This window comes from Pan paniscus, chromosome 9 (genome assembly GCF_029289425.2).
Source record: "Pan paniscus chromosome 9, NHGRI_mPanPan1-v2.0_pri, whole genome shotgun sequence".
Classification (NCBI taxonomy): Eukaryota; Metazoa; Chordata; class Mammalia; order Primates; family Hominidae; genus Pan; species Pan paniscus.
In genome coordinates, this window is record NC_073258.2 from 115,303,649 (window position 1) to 115,308,801 (window position 5,153).

The 5,153-nt window shown below is 39.5% G+C and overlaps 1 protein-coding gene across 1 annotated transcript in view; it reads left to right on the plus strand.

Moving 5' to 3' along the window:
- Positions 1-5,153, plus strand: part of NXPE2 (neurexophilin and PC-esterase domain family member 2) — a 222,418-nt gene that overhangs the window by 98,590 nt on the left and 118,675 nt on the right. The window lies entirely within an intron of this gene.

Genomic DNA, 5,153 nt, shown 5'->3' on the forward strand with positions numbered 1-5,153 from the left:
CTGTTAGAGAACCTAGAGTTTACTGTGAGTAGAACAGGTAAAAATAATATGTACAACTAAATTAATGAGATTATTTTGGATAGTGATACATACACTCATGAAAAGGAAACAGTGAAGTAATTAAGAGTAATAGGGAGTTGGAGTGATCTAGTTTTACATTGTGTGGTCAGGAAAACTTATCTGAGATTGGAATGACAGGAAAGACTCATCATTATGGATCATAGAAAGGAGTTTGGAAGCCATTACAGGGTTTTATCCAGGGATGTGAAATGGATCTCATTTACAGTTTAAAAAGCTCAGTCTGGCTACTGGGCAAAGAATGGGTTGTAGAAGTTTCAAGATTATGAGCAAAAGATCAGTTATTGCCTGAGTCCAGGAAAGAGGTGATACTGTTTAAACTAAGATGGTAGCAATGGAGATAGAGAAGAGGAGAAAGATTCTCCACATATATTGTAAAAAAAATATGGCAGAACTTTGAGAGGAATGAGAGAAGTAGATGAATCAAGGACAATTTATGACTACCTGTATGAATCTTGGAAACATTTCTGAGCCAGAGAAAACTAGGGACAAATGCATTTTGGAATATAAATAAAGAATTCTACTTTGATCATACTGAGTTTGAGATGTCTCCTAGACAGGTAAATGGGAAATTAAGTAGGCAATTAGATATGCAAGTCCTAAGCGCAGTGGAGAAATCAGAGCTGGAGACAAATACTTAGAAGTTATGGAAATCATCGGTGGTATTTAAGCCAGGGAGTGGGTATCACCCCAAATTAGCATATAGATAGAGCAAAGTAGATGCATAGGAATGAATCCCAGGGCACTCCAACTTTAGAGGCCAAGCAGCTGAGTGGGGATTGGCAAAGGAAAATGGGAAGGAGTGACCAAGGAAGCAGGAGGAAAACACAGAGAAATTTGTGGCACAGAAACAAAGGAAAGTGAGTGAGTGAATAAAGAAGGCACAGTCAGTTGGGTCAAACACTACTGAGAGGCTGAGTTGGATGAAGACAAAGAAGTAGCCATTGGATTTAGCAACACAAAGGCCATTAGTACCCCTGGCAGGAGCGATTTAGAACATAAGCCCAACTGGAATGTGTTGTAACAGAGAATAGGAGGTAGCAAGGACAAAAAACTATATGTTTTCAAGAAGGTTTCATAAAAAGGGGAGAAGATATGTGGCCATACCTCAAGAGACACATGTAATATCAAGGGATCTCTCTCTCTCTCTATCTCTGTATATATAGAATATTTGCACACATATGGAGAATATTTACATTCTATATACACACATATATGTATTTAAATTTATGTTTTCTTTTTTAAGATGCAAACTATTAGAGAGTAGTCTATGTGTTTCCTAAAGAAATGACCCAGTTGAAAGGATTGGGTTGATGACTGTGTCAGTTATTGATTTATTACCTCTTGGCTCCAAATTTGCCTTTGTATACATTCTCTGCAATCATGGACAGAATTGCCTTAAGCACCCTCCTGTATAGTGAGCACATTGCTAAGCTTTCTCAGCAGAGGGCTTTGGAGGGGCATTGCAGAAAGAAGGAACTCTCCTGCTGTTTCTGGTGGCTGTGCAGTAGGCTAGTGTTTTTGGTATGGGGACATCCAGTAGGGCTCTTCCCCAGCCATGTTCCCAGAATAAGCAATCTTTTGGCAACCTTGCAGCCTCATCCTGGCCTGGCAATAACCTTTCCTGGCCTTCCACATTGGCTACAGCACCCCAGCACTCCCTGTCTGTGAAGGCCTACTGCTTGCATGGGCACTCGATTCCCCATGCAGGCCCCCTGCACAGCTCATCTTTGTCCTAGACCCTCACCCACTTGTCCACACCCCTGGTTCCTGATTGCCTGAACCCTGCCTGGACTATGGAGGATTCCCTTCTGCTTGTCCAGCAACTGCAGACCAGCTGTAGCCTGGGAAAACCAACGATCTCTGCTTTCCAGTGAAATGAACTATACATTTCCCAATAAGGCTGAACCGCAGCCTTGGGGAGGGACCTTCTTTCAAGTTTTTTTTGGACACCGTCCCTCAGCCTTAGGCATACCACATAGAGATTCCTTTTATCTTATAGTCACTCATTTATCAGAGTTTAGTAATTCTTTATATCAAACTTTCCCCGTTTGGCCCACTGGGTGGTTTCTACCTCCTCATTGGACCCAGACTGTTAGTTACAATGATGAGAAAGATTATAACTGTAAGGATTCAGCACAAACTGGTACTTAGAATATACTTTTTATTTTTTTTAAATACCCTCTCTTGAAAAAAATACCTCACCTTGTCAGTTTCTTTTCAGTATATTCTTTAACATGCTTGCCTCTTGTTAATAATTTCCCTTGGACATTTTTACAATGTTTTTTCTTTGTGGAGTATTTTTCCAAAATGTTTAAGAATCCATTCAGCTCCAAGGGCTATATGTCAGTCATTTTTACTTTTTCCCTCTGTTGGAAGAACAACTTGTACTCTATATATATATATATATATATATATATATATATATATATATATATATATATATATATACTGGCCAATCATCTCAGACAAGAAATAAACATATGAAACATCACACAGACATTGCCACAGTGTGTATATTGATTTGATTTGGTTTTCAGAAGAACCATTAAGCCTTCATGGATTGCCCCTAGAAAGTGCTAACTTCTGAGAATTATCATTCTGAATGTATCTTTCTATCTGAGCTTACATTCCCTCTTAGAGTTCACATATTACAAACATATATCTTCTTTTTCTTTTCTTAAAAAAAAATCTCTGGGTCACATTCAAATTTTAGTTTCTGTGCTAAAATTATAGTGCTCTGTGTTCCTTTTAAATATTCTGCCCCTTTTGCAAGATCTTCAATACCTTTTATCCTTCCTTACCTCAAGTAGAAAGGGGTAGTGGAAAGTCACTCTATTAATAGAAGAAAGCAGGTGCTGTTCTACCATTCCTGGAGCTTCACAACCCTTGTTCATTCTTACCTTAGCAGCTATAGTAGTCCATGGTGATGCTTGAATTAAGGTACTGCTCCCCCCTCCCTTTATTTCCCCCTCTCTTCTTCACTCTCTTCCTCTCTTTCATTCCCTCTTTCTTATTTTCCCTCTCCCTTCCTTCCTCCCTCAACTACCCACCCATTATAATTAGGATAAAATTTAAACTCCTTGCCATAGGTAATAAGGCCACATAAGATCTAGCTCCTGCTTGTTTCTCTAACTTCTCAAGCCTCTGTCTTCCTCCATTTTGTCTCACGGCTGCCTCCTTTTTATCTTTTCTATCCCACTTTCAATGCTTCTCTTCTGAGATGCTTTTCTAAATACCTAGTCACCTCCATCACCACCATGCCGTTACCCTATCACTGATGTGATATGCTTTGTTCATATGACTTTATCATGAATTGTGGAATCATTTTATGTCTTTTTTGTTTATTATCTTTTTCCTTTATTAGAATATAAAATCTTTGATGGCAGAGATATCATTTGTCTTTTTGATGACTATATACCTAAAGACTAGAACAGTTCCTGGCACATGGTAGGGATTTAAAAAAAAATGTTGACCATCTGAGTGTATATGGGGCATTGAACTATGAACTGTAATTATTGGCAAATAAATAGAAAATGTATTATTTCCTGCTGCCCCCCAAAAACTGGATAAACATATTTAAGTTGCCCTATTGTAATTGTTTTTTTCCAGATGCAGGTACTGTTGCCATTCTTACTATTGGGTCAGGGGCCTGGTGGTATCTGGGGCATGATGAAGGGTACAAAATTAAGGAAGAATATGGTACCAAACTGCTTGACAATAATCACATTGCTCTATTCAACTGAAATTCTCATATCCAACACTCTTTTTTGATCAAGTCTTGGGAAGGCCTATTAAAATGCAAATGAAAGTGATTAAAATGTTAACCTACATGTGTAGATTATAGGAACCATTGTTATTGATTATCTACTTAATAGCTTTCAGACAATAGTGGCTCGCAAAGATGTTTTAAGCCATGGAATTTTTTCAAACAAAAAGCTCACCCAGGATTCCATATACATATAGGTAAGAATGACTGATATTCTGGCTGAAGCAGTGGTATTGGAACTGGTACTCTGCCCCATGGGGCACCTCTCCTGACTCCTGCCCCTCAAGGTAGTGCCCAAAGTACCACATGAGACCCAGAGAGCTGAAGTTACTTATCCAGTCTTTTGTTGTTGTTGTTTTTTGAGGCTGGGTCTTGCGCTGTCACTCTGGCTGTAGTGTAGTGGTGTGCCACTGCAGCGTCAAACCCCTGGACTCAAGTGACCCTTCCACCTCAGCCTCCAAATGAAGAAGGAATTAGTGAAATCAACTATAAGCTAATAGTAGTAGTAATAGATATTTTAAAATCCTCTTAAAGCTGCTGCAAAGTGTGACCCCTAACCCCCACACTCAAGTTAAAAGGGAGTATTAACAGCCTGTCTTCTTTCTGTGGACAGTGGACCTTATCTATACTCCCCAACTCTACATTCCTCAAAGTTTATTATAGGCCCATAGAGTGCCTGCTTACCTTCCTACATGGCTGCAGGGTCACAAGACTGATAAGTTTAGGTTGCAAGACCTGTTTCTCTCAAGATGTAAGAAATGTTGTAATGCTGCGTTTGTTTCTTGCTGCTGTAACTCGCTTCCTGCCTCACATGGTTCCCACCTTAAGATGTTTAAAAGTAGGAAAAGCCCTTTGTTTGGGGCTCAGACTATCTGGACCTATGTACGGCTGAGCCAGTGATCACCTTAATTTAATAAACTCTCCTGGACTTTTTTGGTCTCTCCAGTCTTTGACTGTCTTGCAACCCAAAGTGCTAGGATTACAGGTGTGAGCCACTGCACCCAACCCTCCAAAGTCTTAAAATGATCAACAGCAACAAGACTAAAGACAAACTTCCTGAATTCTAGTGGCCCGTGCTTTTACCTGTGTTATCCTATAAACCTGGATGAAAAATACTATAGAATCAGATTAGAGCCTAGTATCAGGAGTTCCTACAGAGAGAGAAAATTTAGAGGTTTTCAGGACCCACATGTCCTTGCTTAGAATTCTCTCTATGACTATGGGAGAATTGCCTCACAAGAATTCTCTTCTGACTTGGAAATTCATCTAGAGCTTGTCTTTAGTGGTAGAAATAAACAAACAGGAC